Below are 19,754 nucleotides of genomic sequence, written 5' to 3' on the forward strand. Positions count from 1 at the left end.
TGTAGGCTTTGTAACAGTCTGACCCTTCTAGAAATTCCAGTCAGACCTTGCAAGAAAGGTCCCCCAGAGGAAGTCCAGGCGTACTCCGAAGAGAAGCACTGTTTCCTGAGCACAGCTCTAGTCACTAGTCCTGACTGGGTGGCTGGATTCTAGGCAACCTCTGGAGCCATCCGGATAGGACAATGGACAATCCTTCTGAGTTCTAGCAGACCTTTGATACAAGGAGCAGGTGTCCTAAAGAGCTTCTGAAAAGGCCTTTATCTTGAATGCCTTTAATGTCACCAATAAAACCCCTTGAAGTGACCGTGTGGGGGCACACCTGCAATCTCTGTACTCTAGAGGTAAAAGCAGGAAGAGCAAGTCAAAGCCAGCCTGGGCTACATGAGAATCTATTTCAAAAGCTAATAAATGAACAGTGCATTTCTAGCATTGACTTATTATACTGGGTCGTGAGTCTCACCAGTGAAATCTGTAATGTTGGCCAAAATGCAGAAAGCCCTAAAGGAGTCACTTTGGGACCATGTCCCATTTCGATTCCTTCCAGATGCCGAATTCTACCTTTGTAATTGTTGAGACAGTGGGAACCAAAGACCCAAAGATAAAAAGCCTAGCTTAACTTTCGTGTGACCAACCAATCAATCACAGGATACAGTAAGCATTTCTCTTTAATTTTCTCTGTGTGCATACTATTTTTTAAAAAACATAAATATAAGTATTGTACCCCTATCCCATTTCTCTATGCTATTCATAAGATATGGCTCCAATATGTGTGTGTGTGTCTGTGTGTGTGTGTGTGTGTGTGTGTGTGTGTGTCATTGTTTAGTTATATCTTACTTGACCGTAAGGCTGAGTTTCCCTGGAAGGCCACCGGTTTATACCAGTTACCCTGGGGTCCAACCACTCAGCATCTTTTGCTTTCAAAGTGTCCTAAGAACAATAAAATCAGATGACTTCCGACTTTTAGAAAGAATTCGGAAAGCCAGAGAGATGGCCCAGTGATTAAGCTCACATACTCTTCTTGCAGAGGATTGGGTTCAAGTCCCAGCCTCTACATGGTAGCTAATAACTAGGAGTAACTGCACTAGGGAATCCAGTAACCTCGTCCACCTTCAGTGAGCTCCTGTAGGCATGTGACGCACATAAACTCGGGTAGGTGCACACACATGCACATAAAAATAATAAATAAAATCTTTTTAAAAGAGAATTTAGAACTACATAATCAAGAGGACATCTTAGGAAAACGGGGTGTGGTCCTGTATCTAATGATCCTCAGCCTGTGAGCTTGGACCAGTTGCTCCCCTGGGTAAGTCGTGGCTTCCTCCTCTGTGAACAGAATAATGACCTCCCCTGCTGAGTGCCCTCCTGGAGCTGTGTCTGTAAGAGATAACAAGTATGTCGTGAATGCTCATGAAGGTTAAGAGGAGAGCAGGACAAGCTAGGGTTGTGGGTTGGTTTGTTGTTGTTGCTGTTTGTCTGTTTTTACTTAAAACAACATTGTTTTAACCCAGCATGGTAGTGAATGCCTTTAATCCAAGGACTAAGGAGACAGAGACAGGAAGATCTCTTCGAGTTCGAGACCAACCTGGTCTCCCTGGCAAGATCCAGGGCAGCCAAACTTATGTAAGAAACCCGCTTGTTTGATTTGAATCGACTGTGGTGTGGCATAAACTAGCTCTGGAATAGAGATACGTGAATTTCTAGACTTTTTCCGGTACAAAGGAGGGTCCCGTAGCCTGTGTATCCACAGGAGTGAACAGCAAAGCTGCCTAAGTATTATGCACATGGACTCTTAAGTCCCCCAAAATAAAGGGCATGGCCAGGGAGAAGAAAAGCAGAAAGAAACCAGTGCTTTGCTTTGAAGTGCACTAACTAAACATTCCCCCATAAATTGAGGGAGGAAGCTGGGGTACATATAACTCAGGGTAGCTCAGTGTAGCGTACTCGGCTAGCATGCGTCACGCAGAGCACGCGTCACGCAGAACACGCGTCACGCAGAGCGCATCCCATTGCTGACACCGCAAACTAGATTTCAAGATTTTGATTTGTTTTGCTTTGCTTTGTTTTGCTTTGATTTGCTTGGGGGGGGGGGCAGGATCTCACAACTGTAGTCCAGACTTGTCCTGAATTACAGTCTTCCTGCCTCAGCCGCCCAAGTACGAGAGAGAATGGCAGACATGTACTACTAGGCTTAGCTTCAGCTGACCCTTCTGTATGAATACAGCTCCTCTGAAAGCTTAGGGAAGCTGGGATGTAGGGGGTACGGATGAGAGCAGTGCCCAGACAGGCGCGATTTACATAGCAGCGTGGGATGGTTTTCCAAGGCAAGATTATACATTTTTTTAAAATTATAATTTTTATCATAAAAGAAAATGCCTGTCAGTGTGAATCTTGATATCTATCTATCTATCTATCTATCTATCTATCTATCTATCTATCTATCTATCTCAAGGATACTCAGGTTCGAGGTTGGGCAGGTGAGACAGCGACAGGTAAAGATGCTGCTACGACAGCCTCAGTTCAATCCTGGGGTGGGGAGTTGGGGATTTAAGGCTTGCCTAGGGAAGCGCAAGGCCCTGGTTCGCAAGGCCCTGGGTTCGATCCCCAGCTCCAAAAAAAAAAAAAAAAAAAAAAAAAAAGAACCAATCCTGGGGTGGGAGTCCTGTGGGAGACGATGAGAACCAACTCCAGCAAGGTGTCTTCAGACACACACACACACACACACACTCACACACACACACACACACACACACACACACACACACACCCAAATAAATAAATAAACATTTTAAAACTTAGAGGTTACCAAGAAGATTAAAAAACATTTTTTTAAAGAAAAATTTCACTGTTGAAAGCTGCCAAAGTTTCAGAAGAATCTTATTTTAAAAAGTATTTTGGTGTAAAACTTTTTTTTCCTATGGGTATCTGTGTTATACATAAATGTCTATATGCAGATATATATATATGTATATATATATACACACACACATATATATATATATATATATAGAGAGAGAGAGAGAGAGTCTAACTCTGTATCCCTGAATATGCATATATTTTATATTATCAAAAGTAGAAACGGAATGCTTCTACAGACTTTGGTTTGGGTCCTGCCCCTTTTTTTTCTTCATATAGAATTATCGTGAGGGGCTGATGTGTAAACTCCATGGTAGACCTGCCTAGCATGTATAAGGCCCAAGGTTCTATCATCAACAGTAAAAAATAAAATTATTGCAAACAAGTTTCAGAAAACAGAGGTGAACACCATCGAGTTTATAACTTGCCTGCATTCCATTGGATGGATACGCCAATAATTTGCTTAGCCAGCACCTATTTTTTTTCTTTAGGGACACCATATTTATCTCTTTTTGTTAGATAAAAATAATAATACATGAATACATCAGTTTACCTACCACACGTACACACTTGTTGAATTTTTAAAACTGCAACCCCAAATCCCACATCCCAGTTTATCCTTTTGCATTTGGGGGAGGAGTCCACGGTGGCTGAAGGGCAGACCAGGAGGAGCCAACAATAGCATAGCCAAGGGTAACTAGGGTGGGGACCTCACTCGAGTCACCTCACACACAGCAGACCAGCCATGTGCGTGGCAGGGAGTTTTCTACTCGGAGATTCAATAGCCCTCCAGCATCGTGACTCCTGCCACTGAGTAACTCAGTGGAAACCTAGCCTAGAGCCTGTGTAGTATGGAACTGAACCAAATCCCAGGACCACACAGAGTCATCAGACATCCTCAGGCTCCTTGAGAGGGATTTGCTTGCCACATAGTAGCAGGCTGATTGGACTAACTTCCAGTCTGGGGACAAGAGGGTTCTAAGCAGGAGGATGTAGAGGCAAAAAGAAGAAGGGAGGAAGGTGGGGAAGCTAGCTGTGTGCAGGGAGGATAACTCAGAGTGCATCTTCTGTGTCCACAGACTTTACTGCCCATTGAGTAAGCCCTGACCAAGATTTTACACATGAGAGAGAGAGAGGCTGGTGTTACGGTTTGGGATCTAAAAGCACAGGTTGCTTTCGCAGTAACACACGAAGTAAAATAAGTAAATCCAAAATTTAAAACATAGTAAGAAAAGTGAGATGTGAAGAGAAGAGAGAGAGAGAGAGAGAGAGAGAGAGAGAGAGAGAGAGAGAGAGAGGGAGGGAGGGAAATCCCAACTTAAAAAGGGTTCAAAGTGCAGTGTCCCTCAGTTTCCTTGAGGAATTGATTACTGGATGGCCGCCATCCTGTGACCGAGACCCTCAGGTGCTCCAGGACAACGGTACAGTAAGGGGCTGGATAGCTCAGACCCAGAGTGTTTAGCTGGTGTGTGCATAAGGGTGTTGACTTTATCCCCTGCATCTGAAAAAGAATAGAAAACGATGTTTTTGCATATAATTCACATACCTCCTCTCATATGGCCTAGAACAGCTGTAATTAGATATAAGGCAATATGATGTTAGTACTGGCAACAGTTGTGCTAATAAGCAGGGCATGGCATTGTATGCCTGTGTTTGATTCTATTTGATCCAAAAAAATTTGGGGGGAAATATAAATTTCTTTTTTTAATTTTTTATTACTTATTCACTTTCTATTCCACTTACTGCCCCCTCCTAGTCATCCCCTTCCACAGCCCTTCCCCCACCCCATCCCCTTCTCCTTTGAGCTGGTCCCTCCCTCCCCCGCACCCCCTCCCTGTATATCCCCCAACTTGACACATCAAGTCTCTGTGAGGCTAGACACTTCCTCTCCCACCAAGGCCAGACAAGGCAGCTTAAACAGAAGAACTATCCCACTTACAGGCAACAGCTTTTGGGATGGCCCCTACTATTCCAGTTGTTCGGTACCCACTGGGAGACCAAGCCGCACATCTGCTAGATTTGTGTGGGGAGGCCTAGGTTCAGCCTGTGGGTACGTTGGTTGGTGGTTCAGACTCTGAGAGCCCCAAGGGTCCAGGTTAATTAATTCTGCTGGTCTTCCTGTAGAGTTCCTAGGCCCTTCAGGGCTTGCAATCCATCCCCCTGTTCTTCCAGAAGAATCCCCAAACGCCATCCGCCCTTTGGCTGTGGGCGTCTGCATCTGTCCGAGTTAGCTGCTGGCTGGAGCCTCTTAGAGGGCAGCCATGCTAGACTTCTGCCTGCAAGTATAACAGAGTATCATTAACAGTGGGGATGCAGAGGCTCTGAGTTTGGGGCCTGGACTACAAAGCGAGTTGTAGGACAGCCAGGGCTACACAGAGAAATCCTGTCTCAACAAAACCAAAACATAAACAAATAGTTAAACTAAGACAGACAGACAGACAGACAGAGTAAATACAAAAATACCCAATATGGCTGGCACTGGCCTAACATGTTAAAGGTCCTTAGATCCTCAGAACCACAAAAGAAAGGAAGGAAGGAAGATATCAACCAAATCTGATACATCTGTAATGTATTCACTTTGCAGATTTGTGTATCGATTCACATTTACATTTTATTTAAAATGTATTTAAAAACACACACCTGGGCTCCTGAGCTGTACCTGTCAGGCCAGGTGAGATAGCGAACTGGCCTGCAAAGACCTTCAGCCCAGTCGTCTAGATGGCAGTCACCCCATACTTAACGACCTTCACTATAGCCATTTTCCGGAGTTTGGTGCAGCCCTGGCTAAGTCTAGCTCAAGTCGCTATCTTCCTCAAACATCTAAGGACTGGAGGCTTGTGTGTGTAAAACTAACCTATGATGTTGGTTGCAGTCACTTAGGACAGGAGCTAAAAAGCTGGTCCCAAGTGTCTGGCAGGCTTAGTCTTGTGAATCCAGGAGATGGAATGTAGAGTTTTGAGTCAAGTGCAGACACTAACTGGGAAGTCTACAGGGCTTCCCCAGGGACTAGGACCTGAGGGTTCAAGCTGACCATGAAGTCAGTAGAGGCCACAGCCATGAACATGAACGTCATAGGTAGGGAGCAAACAAAGTCCTGGGTGACTGTACCACTGGTATAGCCATGTCATCGCCGTGTCAATAACCCCTATGCCTCAGATCCACAGATGTCGCAAAGCCCTTCTAGTTTGTGTGAAAATGTTGGCGATGCATGAAAAAAAATGTCATGGTGCCTTTCTCCTCTGATTATGACCTGAGGTCCACTGGCATTAGCTAAGCCTGACTCCCTGTTCACCTGTATACAATAACCCTGCCTCCTTGTTTATCTCTATGCAATAACAGCACCTCCCTTCCTCCTATAGATAGGATTTATAGATTATAAAATTTTATAGATTATAAAATAATCTTTCCGGGTGCTGTGACTTCTCCAGCAGAGAGCCCAGTCTACCCTATCCCAGTTTTATCTTATGTTTCTAGGTGCCTGTCTGTCCTTTCTTCATCCCCTTGTCCTCTTCAGGACAGTTCCTGGAGCCATCTTGGACACAACAATCTTTTCTGTCTGCTTACCACGAAGACCTGTTTTCCTCACACCAGGTGTTTCAGAGACTGAACCAGTCCTTAACCAGCTGCTTCCTCTGCCCATTCCTCTACCCTCTCCCCCTTCACTCAGTGTAAACTCAGAGCCTGGGCATGGGAGCTCTGTCATTTCCCTCAGTGTACCCGTGGTCCAGGGTTTGACAGGCTGAACTCACTGACACTTCCTGAAGCAAAGTGTGCAACACGTTTCTGCCCATGGTCAACATCTTTCCCCTAGGTGGTTTCTACTAACTTCTTGTTACCAGCCCTTCCTCAGATTTTCAATTCTCTCTCCTTCCTTCCTTCCTTCCTTCCTTCCTTCCTTCCTTCCTTCCTTCCTTCCTTCCTTCCTTCCTTCCTTCCTTCCTTCCTTCCTTCCTTCCTTCCTCCCTCTCTTCCTTCCTTCCTTCCTTCCTTCCTTCCTTCCTTCTTTCTTTCTGTCTGTTTGTCTGTCTGTCTGTGGTCTGTCTGTCTAAATATCTATCTATCTGGGACAGGGCATCTTTATGTAGCTCTGGCTGTCTTAGAACTTACCATGTAGATGAGGCTCAGAGTTTTACCTGTCTGCCTCTTGAGTGCTAAGATTGTCCTGTTCTATTTATTTATTTCATTGTTCATTCATTATTTTATGTGTGTGAGGGTGCACACATGACAGTGTGGGTGTGTGTGTGTGTGTGTGTGTGTGTGTGTGTGTGTGTGTGTGTGAAGGTCTAGGGATGGAACCCAGGCATCAACCTTGGCGGCGTCTCTCTGGCCCAGTTCTAATGTTAAATAAGCTACTGTGTCCTCCCTAAAGCTGACAGTGCCTGTCAAAACATGTGCCCTACTTTAGAGTTTTATGACTCTATGCTCAGGAGGAGTTGCGTCTTACCTGGACGTGCACACTTTGTATCTTATAAGCGAACACACATTTTCCCGCCGAGATTTATGCTTTGCTCAGTGCTCATGCTCTTTCAGGCAGCACGGAGGATACAAGTGTCCTGCCATCCTCCAAACACCCTCAAATGACCCCCTTCAAAACTAGTGTTTACAAGCAACATCGCATAGCCATCCCACACAACCACGGAGTCTTTCCAGCCAGCGGGACATGCAAATTCTCTCGCTCTGCATGCTGCTTTGATGACACTCAACATGAAGTCCGAATTGACACCCAGCTCTCCTGGCTTTAACTTCCATAATTTTTGTGTTGTGTTTCAAGTTAAAGAGTCATGATAAGTGGCAAAACATTCTAGAATTTTCTAATCTTCATTTTCCCTCCCCAAGATGGTGTTTCTCTGTGTAGTCTTGTTGCTCAGGAATTCATTCTGTAGATCAGAGTAGCCTAGAACTGAGATCTCCTGCCTCTGTCTTCTAAGTGCGGATTTTCCCTTCTTAACCAGCTCCCTCTTGAATTCTATATTCAGTGCGCCCAGTGCTGGCCCCGAGTCTTCAGTTCCTGCCAAATCTTCATTTCCCCCCTATTTCACCACAAAAACATAACTTTCACCTCAAAGTGGGAAAGCGATCATTTTTTTCTGGAGCTAAGTATGAGTGACCGTGGCCTGGGAAGACAGATTCAGGTTTTCTCCAATACTACATTCCAAAGCAGTAATGGAACAAACAAACTCGTAAGTGCAGGCGCTTTGCTGGTGCCCTGGTGGAATCACAGGCACAGCAAACTGGGAAGTCTCAGCTGGAGGCCCCATATGGTATCTGAGGACTTTCTGAGCCTTTCGTTTTGTGGGAAGTAGGGATATGTTTGTGCATTCCGAAAGAGTTACCTAACGGTCACGACGACGTTAGGTCACATGCAGAGGAGGGGAATAAATGGCTGGGAATGGGGTTAAAGATATCCTGAGAGAACTTGGCTCTGCAGTACTCCATCCTCTCCTCAATCAGATAATCAGTTTTATAAAAACTTCTGCACAGTTCAGTACTTTGCAGGGACTTCCATGCCTACAAACGAAACCTGGTGGTTATCTACAATGCTACCACATCCCCTCAGAGAGACAACCAAGCCCTGTAGTAAACCTGCTCTAGGGTACCCTAGAACAGTTACGTCTTCTCTGCTTAGGCAATGAGTATGTTCATTTGGCATGGAGAAGGAGCCATTACGATGGGCACCCTTGTGTGATTAAATACTTCCAGTGGGTCTCTATTGAAGAAAAAAGAAAAAAACAAAATAAACCAAAACCAAAACAAACCCAGAGCTCCTTTACTAGCAAAATGGACACGTGGGTTTACTAATGTGCAGTTTGGCAGGGCTACTCCTCTCTGTATTCTTCTTAGACTAGGTTTGGGTGAGGAGCCAGGGGTAACTGGTGAATGAACTGATCGGGTCAGAGAAATATAGGATGCAAACTGAGTGCAGAGGGGTTCCACCCAAGCAATTGTTCTGTAGCATGCTGTGTGAAGCTCGCCCTAACAGAGAGAAAGCCATCTGTGTGATACCCGAGGCCTGCAATCTGCCGCAGAAAGCCACAGTGACAGGGAACACTAAGAATTAAGGGAAGTCTCACACATTTATAATCAACCTTTTTAGCTCTGTGTCCCGTTTTCAAAGAACATGAGAGAGGCAAATAAGGAGGCTGGGCTGGAGACGGAAGACCTGGTGCAAATCAAATCACGCAGCCTTTCCAAATCTCTGCCATCGAAAATGGGAATAACAAAGGTCAGAGTGCTGGAATCCTTTCCTGCATGCATGACCCTGGGAAAGTCTAGTCCTGTGTTTTCCTTTCAGAAAATGGGGTGAGAATAGCACCTCTTGCCACCAACCTCACAAGAAGTTTCTAACAACCAAGTCCCATGGTATGCTTGATTTACAGATACATATATCAAATCAGGTAGTGACAGAGACTGATAGATGATAGAGAGAGGAGAGATAGATAGATAGATAGATGATAGATAGATAGATAGATAGATAGATAGATAGGTGATAGATACATAGATGATAGATGATAGAAGATAGATAGATAGATAGATAGATAGATAGGTGATAGATACATAGATGGTAGATGATAGATGATAGATAGATAGGTAGATAGAAAGATAGATAGATGATAGATACATAGATGATAGATACATAGGTAGATGATAGATAGATGATAGATACATAGGTAGATGATAGATAGATACATAGATACATAGATAGATACATAGATACATAGGTAGATGATAGATGATTGATAGATAGATAGATTGATAAATGATAGATAGATGATAGGTATATGATAGATAGATGATAGATAGATGATTGATAGATAGATTGATAAATGATAGATAGATGATAGGTATATGATAGATAGATGATAGATACATAGGTAGATGATAGATGATTGATAGATAGATTGATTGATAAATGATAGATAGATGATAGGTATATGATAGATGATAGATACATAGGTAGGTGATAGATAGATGATAGATAGATAGATGGATGATAGGTAACTAGGTAGATAGGGAGATAGATGGATAGATAATACAGAAGGTTAAAGTCCTCCTTAGGTTAAAATAGCTACATCCATGCCTCAGTTATCATGAAACTTAGTTTTCCTAAATCCTTTAAGATCTCAAAAATTTAATCTGATTAATTGTCTTGATCCTAAAGGTAGTGTTTGGTGCATTCTGGGGAGGAAACGGAAAGGATTGTTCAGCCATGGAACTGCTTCTCTTAACTAATTTTGCAAGGTGAAAAGACCACCCCATATCGCTGCCCAACAGTGTAGACTCCAGCCTGGATTAGACAAAGAGCTGCACCCCAGCATCCCTCATCCCAAAGGGAGGCCTGGCTCCAGCCTGGACCGTGCTTCCAGTGTGCGGTCTGTCTCCATGTGCGCAGCGGGCAACTTGAAAGCCCTTTTCTTGCATTTTGCAAAGCATCATTCAATATGTCCCATTTTCCTCCTGTGGGATTTACTAACTCCCAGACAGCTAGAAACCCTCAGGAAGTGCAAATTGTCTGAACCAATCATTCGGAGGAGGAGATGCTTGAGGAAGCACCTGGTTGGGTTCCTTCTGCCGAGAACCACAATGTGTCACGTGACACCCACCCCCAATAAAGTAGCTTAACGCCTGAACTTTATCTGCCCACATCTACATTTTCAAGGTGCTAATCTTCAGCTTTTGCTATTTAAGTTCTTTTTAATTCTTAATCGCTCCGTGGTTGCTTCAGGGCTCACTGAAACAGTTAACCAAACACTCACACGAGGCAGCCGTTTCGCTTTCTGCGCTTGTTGTTTTTGGCACTGGGTCAGTTCTATGAACTTCTGGTGTCCAACTGGTAGGACCTGAAACTCTGTGTTTAACAAGTGCCTGTAGTCAAAACAGTTGGCGTGTGGAAGCGAACGGAGCTGGTACTCACTGCAGCCGATCAGCCGTCGGGTCGTGCACTGTGCAGAATACGGAATCAGGTTGCTCTGTTTTGCGGCTGGGCTTTTGTTGTTTCCTTGTTTCGAGTCTCTCTCTCTCTCTCTCTCTCTCTCTCTTTTCTCTCTCTCTCTCTCTCATTTTTGATGGCATCTGTACTAAAGTGGATCACTTCAGGTTTCAAAAGTACAACATGTTTACATTCGTCATAGCATCAGATTAAGTTGGCAGCCCGAGTCGTTCTGTAAGTGGGTTTAGTTTACATTTCTTCCTCTAGCAGGCTGTTTTGCATAATTTTGCTGATCCTGGGTTATTTATAGCCCTTTTTTTTTTTTTTTTAAAGAAACGGGGATGTAGGAGAGTTTCTGTTCCAACTGTAGAGAGCGAAATCCTTTTCTGCGCTGACAGAAGTGGTGCTGGATGTATGTGCAGCAAAGGCCATTATCGCTCTTGAAAATTAATTTCTCTGAAAGGTCACTTGATAGTACTCCCCAGCCGCCCCGATGGCAGGTCCCCCGGCGTTCGTCGTAGGTTGAGTTGTTTTCTCTGGGTTGTCACAAACGGTGGCAGCGGCGGCGGCTTAAAATGAAAGTGAGGACGCCCAGAAAGGGTTGGGTATTGTTTCAGACCTCTAAAAAGGAGTTTGCTGTGCTTGTTTTGTCAAACTCACGGGAGCGGTGTCATCTGGTGACCTGCAGCCTGTCCAGGAGCCAGTTGGCAAGTTTCAGGGTCATGGGGGATGGGCTGGCGGAAGGATGGCAGAAGGGAAGTTCCTGGGTTGGAGAGTTTGTCCCCACTGAAATGACTGTAATCCTGAGATGTTGACAGCACTGTAAAGAATGGATACCAGCCAGCCACTGCTGGATGACACGCTCCCTCACACGTGATCTGTGTAGATTATCCTGCCTTGAGGACTCCCAGGCAGGTTTGAATGAGAGCAGAAACCGGGCACGTAGGAAAATGCTGTGCCAGAATTAGCACTCTATAAAAAGGGTTTTCCATAATATTTACTAGAACCTTTGCCTAAAAAATTGCTCTGCCTTGCCCACTGAATGGCTGCAAAATTAAATCAGCTCTTGACGGTTTACCTAGAGCACCTCCCATCGCACAGGCTGCTACTCCCGGGATTTGCATGGGTAAGTAGAACGCTCATCAGCATGAGTGTGGAGTCCCAGCCTAATGGTCCAGGAGAACCCTGGAAATGAGACTCTTCACTGTGCAGCCGGCTAAATATTTTAAACTAAACAAATCAAAAGGGAGGAAGAAAGCAGCAAACAGAGTTCATTCAGGCCGGCTTGTGGAAGGACTTCAGAGAAGCTAGGGTGCTTTCATCACACAAGGGGGTCCAAATTCCACTTTCCCCCCAACTCTTCCCTGAGAAAGGACAGTCGAAATGGAAATTTCCAGAGTAGTAGGCACGTCGTTGAGCCGAAGCTGGACGTTGTTGTAGCCATTTTAGGGCTATAGTTTCTTTTCCACGTTTCACACATCCATATAAAAGTATCAAATATTTTGGTCTCCTCTAACCTTGCAGAATGTAAGGACAAGGCTGGCCTCCTGCTGCAGATCTTTTACCGTCTGACCCAAGCTTTAATGCAGGAGCCGAGGAGTGGAATGTCAGGCCCAGAGTTAGCCATCCACCCTCACCTGCTTGTTGCTCCATCCACGCTTGGCAAACTGGCTTTACTGTGCGGTGAAGAAACGTTGTCCTGGCAGGTGTTGTGATGCATTCTTTTTAACTACAACATCTGGGAAAGGAGGTAGGGATCGGAAGTCAGCAGATCCATATGAGTTCAAGGCCAGCCGCATCTGCGAAACAAGTTTCAGGCAAGCAGGGACTCCAGATTAAGACCTTGTCTCAACAAACAAATAAAAATAGAAAGATGAAGGAAACTCTGTTCTAATTAGATCCATTCTACCCCCAATTCAGCTTATAGGTGGGAGCCCTATCCTTCCCCTCTCTGTCAGGTTGGTAGGGGTGCATGAGGCCCGTCTTTTGCAGGCTTGTGGTCTGAAGTGTGTGTTGGGTCTGTGCGTAGTAGCCATCTATAATAATGGAGTCTCCGAGCTCACTATGCCGATAGTCTTTTAGCCAATGTGAATGAAGAGAGACGTGGAGGGGGCATTACAGGCCTTTGTGTTGGAATGGAGACGTGGCAGAGGTGCTGAAATGTCCCCAAGTTGTTCTTTTTCAGAATTTGGCCTTTAGTATGGCCAGATCCTTGTACCTGCCACATGTGGCCATGTCAAGGTGCCTCTCAGCTCGTGTCTCGTAGACCCTCGGAGCCCCTGCAGACATCAATCTGCTTATATATTCCTTTCTCACTTCGGTTCTTCCTCCTATAGGTAGCACAGTGACATATCCACTGTTTGCTGCAGCTGTGTCTGGTTCCAGAGTGGCAGTGAACCACCGAGTCTACCTCTCTTGCCTTGAGAGTGGCTCTGCCCAAACCAGGGACTGGCAGGATCCAGGAGTTCCACAGAACATGGGGGCAGATGGAATCTAGAGACTGTCAGTCCCCAGCGGTGGTAACATTGGGCCAGATGCTTAATGTGGGTTCATCAAACTAGTGAGAGTGTCGGTGCCTATCTTACCAGGTCATGAATCCACTCGTTCCACAGACTCGTCTTTCTCAGGAACCACATCAATGATACTCGGGTTAATCAGAACCTGTCCATGTAAGAGGTAAACCAGGAAAGGAAGTTGGTTAAAGGAGTTGGCTCCTTGCAGTCTGTGGCTAGGAGCCATTTGCTCTGTGTCATCCATGCCCTCAGCACATGATGGCAGAGCAGCAGGATCTGCTGGAAAACAACACCTAGTTGTACCCCATCTTGGCCTCACTATACCTTACAGTGGAACAGACGGCGCAGTTGGGCCGTGAGGAGTTGCCTACATTCCAGGAAGGTAAATGTGAGTGGCTTCAGAGCCAACCAGTTGCATTGGTTAGGGCTAGAGTGTAGTTTAAACACCCGAAATGCATTTCCTAACAGTTCTAGGAACTGAACTCCAGATGGAGGTGCCAACAGGGCTGGTATGCCCTGAGGCCTTGCAGATGGCCGTACCAGGCTTGCTGCCTTCTCAAGGTGCAGCCGCCGAGTCTTTGGTGCCTCATCCTTTTAAAATAAGAACTCCAATCCTATTGGATTAGGACCATTTCTTAATGGCCTCTTTCAAGACCTGTCTCTACATATGGTTACACTCTCAGGGACTAGAGAACTAGAGACTTAACATGTGAGTGGTGGGACACTGTTCAACCCATAACCTGGTTCTGTCTCAAGTGCAGCAGCAGCCTCAGCAACACCATGCAGTCGACCTTCCTGACGAAGAGTTAGTCTTCTGTGGGCGTGTTCCCATAGCCATGCCTAGGCATGGGGAACAGGAACAACAACAAAAGCAAAGCAAAGCAAAACAAACAAACAAACAAAAAAATCCCAGTAACATGTGTTTTTAAAATCATAGGAAAAGCCCATAGTGGCCATGAATGTCTAAGATAACTTCATAATTCTGACTTTAGAGATCCCATCATCCCATTGGTCTTAAGGGAAATTTATACAGAGGGAGCTAGACAAGAACAGCTTATAGACCAGTGGGATGCCTAAAATTATCAGGCAGGCTTTCTTGGCCTCTTTCTACCAGCACCTTTCTGGTCAAATTCCCTAATCTGCTCACAGATTCACTGATAGAATCTTCTTAGTGTTTTGTCAACAATTGTGTGTGTGTGTGTGTGTGTGTGTGTGTGTGTCTGTGTGTGTGTCTGTGTCTGTGTGTCTGTGTTTATTCTGCCCTTGTGTTCCTTGGACATTAGGAGACCAGCCTGGGATAGATGAGGGCAGGCGGTCTTACTTATGCCACCCAATGCCTCCCGTTGTAACCACTACCCTTTTCCCTAGGGCCCGAGGCTGGCTGTACCAGTTCTGTCAGTCTCTGCTCCTCCGCTGGAGAGTATCTTTGATGTAGATATGCCACTAGGAGCCAGCAGGTGGCTTCTGACAACCCTTTGCAAAATGTGTCCCAGGTCCTTTCATATTGAAGTTCATTCCTTCCCTGAAGGTGTTAGGGACGGGAGGTGGGCACCCTGACCACCTCAAAAACCCAGAGCTGCTGTTCTTAGAAAACCCGTTCAGAAGCCTGGGGGCTTGTGAGGACCATGGTACACAGGAGGTGAACACAACCCACCAGACTGTGCTAATTGCATAGGTCTTGGTCTCAACGAAGAAGGTAATGGACAGTGTGCTTCTGAAAGCTGAGGGGCTCCTTGGCAAGTGGGGTGGGAGAGGCCCCATCCCTTCTCCTTAGGCCAGATTAGGGCCTAGTCTTCCTAAGAAACAACTGTTTCCAGGAAAGGAGCCGGAGGAGGGGAGAGGAGCTGTTTCCTTGCAGCTCTCTGGCTGCCCTGTCCTCATCTCCAGGTCCCTCCTTGATTTAACAAGCAGGTGGCCAAACACTGGGTAGAAATGGTATTTTCGTTGTTATTTCTAAGTTCTTTAGTCACGATCTTAGAATTGTTTGTTTATGTTTGCTTAAGTTTTTTTGGTTTTTTGTTTTTGTTTTTAGAGACAGGGTTTCTCTGTGTAGCCCTAGCTGTCCTGGAACTCACTCTGTAAATCAGGCTGGCCTCTATCTCAGAGATCCTCCTGCCTCTGCCTCTGGAATTTAAGGCATGAGTTCTGGAATTTAAGGCATGTGCCACCACCCAGCATCGACATTTAAGCCTGTTTTCCTTGTGCCAGATCTCAACACTCCTCCCTCTGGTCCTGGAGAGACAGGTCTGGTCGTGTCAGTAGGTAAGAGCACTGGGATTCAGGCCCTAGCATTGAGTGACTTGAGTTCCTTCTGTTCACTTCAGCTGCGTAGTATATGTATGCACCGAAGGCCACTTGGCCGCTGGGCGGGGAGCTAGGAAAACCTCCTCCTCGGTAAAATGTGTCTTGTAGTGATAAACGCACATTTGATGGCTTGCTATGTGTGATGCCCACTGGATTACCCTATATTCAGAGAAGGGTTCTCATGAGATTCCTGTGTCAGAGTCACCCAGAGGAACCTGACCAGGAAAGTGGGCCAGTGGCATACCTTCCCTGACTGTACCCTGGTACAACGGAACTTGGAGAGAATGCTGCTCATGGGTCATGGTAACTGGGACGTGGCTGAGGCCTGTTTCAGAAGAGTGTCGCTGGGGCAGGCTTCTCAAGTTTGCCCGCGATGAATGGATTCATCGATGGCTTAGGGACCATAAATATCTCAACAGGCTGGAACAGTGGACTGAGTCCAGCAAGGTGACAGTTTTGAAGGGTGCCCATGGGTTGACACAACCTGAGAACAGTGTGATCTAAGACTTAACAGTGGAGTTGTGAGGAAGCCAACCACCTTGACTGCTCTTCTTCCACTGTATTAATAGAGAATGATGTGCGATGAACAGGCAGGGCCTCAGCAGAGTTCACTAGGACACTTCCTTCCTAGCTCCACTCTGTGAGAAATGCTGGGAGCCAGGGAGAACCTAGAGCAGGGCAGGAATGGAAATGGAGTTTTGTAAGAAATAACTTTGAAAGGTGACTGGGAGTGTTTACCCCAGAGGAGGGGTAAGAGTAGACCAAAGGTTCATGGTGGCCCTGAGGGGAGTGGCACAGATGTGTGGTTATCTCAGAAGATCTGGGAAGGGCAGCTGCCCCTTAGTTGGTCAGTGCTACCCACTTTCACGATGCAGTGGTCACTGCCTTGTAGGTTGGAACCTGCAGGTGCCCACATGAAGCCAGGCCCAGTAGGGAGACAGCAGTGTTGGGAGATGAGTCTTCTCACGTGTTTAGATCTGATATTCCAAGCTGTATACCTGAGTCCCTAGATAGCAGTGAGCACCAACTGGAAATGGCAGCTGTGTCTGGGCTATAAGAGCCACAGAGAGTAGTTTCGTCTTGGGGCCCCATTTGCCGATAACCATTAGAGCCGGACCACAGTGAGTGTGTCGGTAATGTCGGTGTTCTTTGGATCCAAGTCTATTTTATAAAGCAAAAGCATTAAAACCAAAGCATCCCCCTGGCAGTCATAAAGTAAGTTACTACCTGTCATTGGTACTTAACAAAAGGGGACCCTGTTGCCGAGCAGAGCGGCAGGAAGGATGCTTCTTGTTGCTTAAGACAAAGTAATACTTCTTCACGGACCCAAAATGTCAGTGTTAGGGAGCTGCCGTCTCAGAATACCCATTTGCTGTCTCCTGCTGGCCACCTTAATTACCTTCACTTCAAAATGATCCTGTGTAAGCGACTCCAAGCAGGGTATTGAAGGTAGCTCTCAGCTACCTTAAGGCAAATTATTCTGTTTGCGGCTTGTCCTGGACTTCATCTTCTGAGGGATTTCACCATTGCTGTTGCCAAGATGAGATTCTCAGGACATAAAATTAACTATTCTAAGCTGAATAGCTCACTGGCATTTAATACAGTCATGCTGTCTGGCCAGCTCTATCTAGTTTCAACACATTGCTTTATTCGACGATAAGACTTCTTACCCACTAGGCAGTTGTTCCTCCTTCCTGCCACCCACAGCACCTGATAGCTACTGCTTAGTGTCTGAGGATCCGCCTCCTCTTGACACAGTGTATACGACCTGGTGTGCCTGACTCTTTCATTTCCCACAGTGCTCTGAGGTTCATCTGTACTTTGCCATGCATCATCCGTCATTCTTTTCCGTGGTGAAATAGAACCTCGTCATATGTCTATACCGTGGAGTTTGTTAAATCCTTCACACATCGAGGGGTCGTTCTGTTCTTTACTTACTTTTTTTTTAATGTTTAGCCTTATTTATTTTATCTCACATGTATGTTTTGTCTGTCTGTATGTCAAGGCGCCATGTGTGAGCCTGCTGCCAGCAGAGGCCACCAGAGGGCATTGGATCCCCTGGAATTGAAGTTGCAGATGTCTATGAGCCACTGTGAGGGCTGGAAATTGAGCCCAGGTCCTCTGCAAGAACAAGTGCTCTTAACTAATGAGCCAAAGGATTTGGTCTTGAGTCACCTCATCAAAGGATGGTTCTTGAGGCCTAGTCCCGGCTGTCCTGATACTTACTCTGTAGAAGGCTAGCCTTGAACTCATAGAGATCAACCTTCACCTTCCTCTTGAGTGCCAGGATCAAAGGTGTGTGCCACCAAACCTGGTCCCTGTTTATATGTATGTGTATGCGTATATGCATATACACATAAATACATACACATATACCTAGGAGCAGAATTTTTGTGTCATATGCTAATTCAATTAATTGCTGTGAAATACACTTACTATAAACCTTACCATCTTAACTAGTTTTCTGTTTGTTTTGAGTCAGGGTTTTACTCTGTAGTTCTAGCTGGTCTGAAACTCACAGTGTAGAACACCTTTGCCTTGAACTTGAACTCAGAGATCTGCTTGCTTCTGCCTCCCAAGTGTTGGGATTAAAGGCTCCTGGCTCACCTTAACTATCAATGTACAGCTCAAAGGCATTTGATACTATCATATTATCTTACCATCAGTGCCACTGCCATTTCCAAAACTCCTGGCTTTGCAAAACAGATGCCGTAGCCATTTATAAAACAAAACAAAACAAACAAACAAAAAACCAGGCCCCTTCTCCCCCAGCTCCTGGCAATTATCATTCTCCCTATATGCCTGAATTTGACTACACAGCTACTTCATATCAATGGAATCCTACAGTATATGCCTTTTTGGGGCTGGTCAATTTCACTTAGTTTGCTGTCTTCAAGACTCATCTATAGGATAAAGTTGTTAGACTTTCCTTCCTTGTTAAGGCAGACTACCACAGTGGAATGATTAGAGGTTTGTTTTGTTTTGTTTTCATAGTGCATTTATTTATTTATTGTGTGTGTGTGTGTGTGCGTGCATGCGTGCGTGTGTTGTGTGTGTGTGTGTGCGTGTGTGTGTTGCTTGTGTGGAGGTTGGAAGACTACTTGTAGAAACTGCTTCTCCTATTTCACCATGTGGGTCCTGCAGATGGGATTCAGGTGATCCGGCAAGTGCCATTATCAGATGAGACATCTTAACCAGACATCTTAACCCATGCTTAGTGTTATGGACCTGACAAAATCTAGCATCACCTGGGAAGAGAGTTTCAATGAGACATGGTCTAGAGAAGATTGTTCTGTGATCACTTCTGTTAAGGTGGTTTGTTGAGGTGGGAAGCCTCGCCCACTGTGATTAATACCGTGCGCCTGAACTGTGTGAGCGCACAGAAAGCCCCCTGAGCCGTGAGCATGCGTACCTTCACTGCTCTCTGTTCCTGCTTATGGGTGTGATATGACTGGCTTCTTGAAGCTCCTACTGCTATGGCTTACCTGCTGTGATGGGGCGTAACCTTGAACTGTCAGCTAGAACAACCCTTTCCTCCCGTCGGTTGCTTTTGCCTGGATATTTTATTACAGCATCAAAAAACTTTCTTATTCTCATGCCCTTGTGTGTACCCGTGCACGCGTGCACGCACACCGTGCACGTAGAGGCACGCATACGCCACATTTTGTATTCAGCTGTGAATACTCTTCTGTCTATCGGCTCTTCAGAACGATGCTACTTTACGACACACATATAGGTATATATAGCCATAAATGGAACTGCTGAATCATATTGTAGTTCTATTTTAATATTTTGAGGAACTCTATACTGGTTTTCATCGCAGCTGTGCCCTCTTACATTCCTCACAGCAGTACAGTACACAGGCAGTGTCTCCGTTTTCTCCTCATCCTCCCCCTACTGTTAGGCTCCTCTCTTTTAATAGCCACTCTAGTGTGCTGAAGTGCTGTCTCCTTGTAGGCCTGATTTGCATTTCTCTAATGGCTAATGAGGTAGAGCATCTCTGCATATGCTCTGGTTAGCCATTTGTTTATCTGCTCTGCAGAAGTGTCCTTGGCAAGGTTTTGAATTGGGCTGCCCCTTCCTGTTTTTGTGTTTAGAGTTACACTTCCAAACCTGCTGTTCCTCAGAAGCTACAACAATGTAAACGTTTGCAGCTT

The 19,754-nt window shown here is 45.5% G+C and overlaps 1 protein-coding gene across 8 annotated transcripts in view; it reads left to right on the top strand.

The window, feature by feature from the left end:
• Atxn7l1 (ataxin 7 like 1) overlaps window positions 1-19,754 on the top strand; it is a 219,487-nt gene that overhangs the window by 137,450 nt on the left and 62,283 nt on the right. The window contains exon 1 of one of the 8 annotated variants that reach the window (XM_032907633.1): window positions 10,219-10,814. The exons of the other annotated variants lie outside the window; for them this stretch is intronic. The gene's annotated coding sequence lies outside the window, so the exon portion shown is untranslated. Of the gene's footprint in view, window positions 1-10,218; window positions 10,815-19,754 lie in introns of those variants that run through there. 8 annotated transcript variants of the gene reach the window in all.

This window comes from Rattus rattus, chromosome 7, assembly GCF_011064425.1.
Source record: "Rattus rattus isolate New Zealand chromosome 7, Rrattus_CSIRO_v1, whole genome shotgun sequence".
Taxonomy (NCBI): Eukaryota; Metazoa; Chordata; class Mammalia; order Rodentia; family Muridae; genus Rattus; species Rattus rattus.